General features: G+C 39.8%; 1 non-coding gene across 1 annotated transcript; it reads left to right on the top strand.

The window, feature by feature from the left end:
• Positions 1-247: 247 nt before the first annotated feature.
• LOC127675851 (U6 spliceosomal RNA) lies at positions 248-354 on the top strand. The gene has a single exon (XR_007975541.1). It is a non-coding gene; the product is annotated as a U6 spliceosomal RNA (small nuclear RNA).
• Positions 355-876: the final 522 nt, after the last annotated feature.

The raw sequence follows: 876 nt of genomic DNA on the forward strand, positions 1-876 counted from the left end.
ATGTAGCAGATGTGCAGCTTGGTCTTCATGTGTGTTCTCTAACAACTGGAGCAGGGGCTCTGTAGAAAGGGATGGAGGTTGGGGAAGGGCTGTGTGGAGGTTGGGGGACAGAAAGGGGGTAGCTTCAATCAAGATGGAAAGAGAATAAATAAATAAATTAATGAAAAAAATTACAACCTGGTATGTAGTCTACATTGATGACTGTTCTAGGTGAGTTGGGAGAATGTGTATTCAGAAGTTGGATAAAGTACTCATTCTGGCAGCACATATACGAAAATTAGAATGATGCAGAGAAGATTAACATGGCCCCTGTGCAAGGATGTCATGTAAATTAATGAAGTGTTTCATGCTATTAGAAAGAAATCGAAGAAGACCTCAGAAGAAGGAACGATCTTGCATGCTCGTGGATTGGCAGGATTAATATAGTAAAAATGGTCGTCTTGCCAAGAGCAATCTACAGACTCAATGCAATCCCCATCAAAATATTAACTCAATTCTTCATAGAGTTAGAAAGAGCAATTCTCAAATTCATCTGGAATAATAAAAAACCCAGTATAGCTAAAACTATTCTCAGTATCCCAGACCTCAAGCTATACTACAGAGCAAGAGTGTTAAAAACTGCATGGTACAGTTTGGTACAGTGACAGGCAGGTAGATCAGTGGAATAGAATTGAAGACCTGGAAATGAACCCACAGAATTATGGTCACTTGATCTTCAACAAAGGAGCCGAAGAAAACATCCAGTGGAAAAAAGATAGCCTTTTCAACAAATGGTGCTGGTTCAATTGGAGGTCAGCATGCAGAAGAATTCGAATTTATCCGTTCTTATCTCCTTGTACTAAGCTCAAGTCCAAGTAGATCAGGGACCTCCACATA

This window comes from Apodemus sylvaticus, chromosome X, assembly GCF_947179515.1.
Source record: "Apodemus sylvaticus chromosome X, mApoSyl1.1, whole genome shotgun sequence".
Taxonomy (NCBI): domain Eukaryota; kingdom Metazoa; phylum Chordata; class Mammalia; order Rodentia; family Muridae; genus Apodemus; species Apodemus sylvaticus.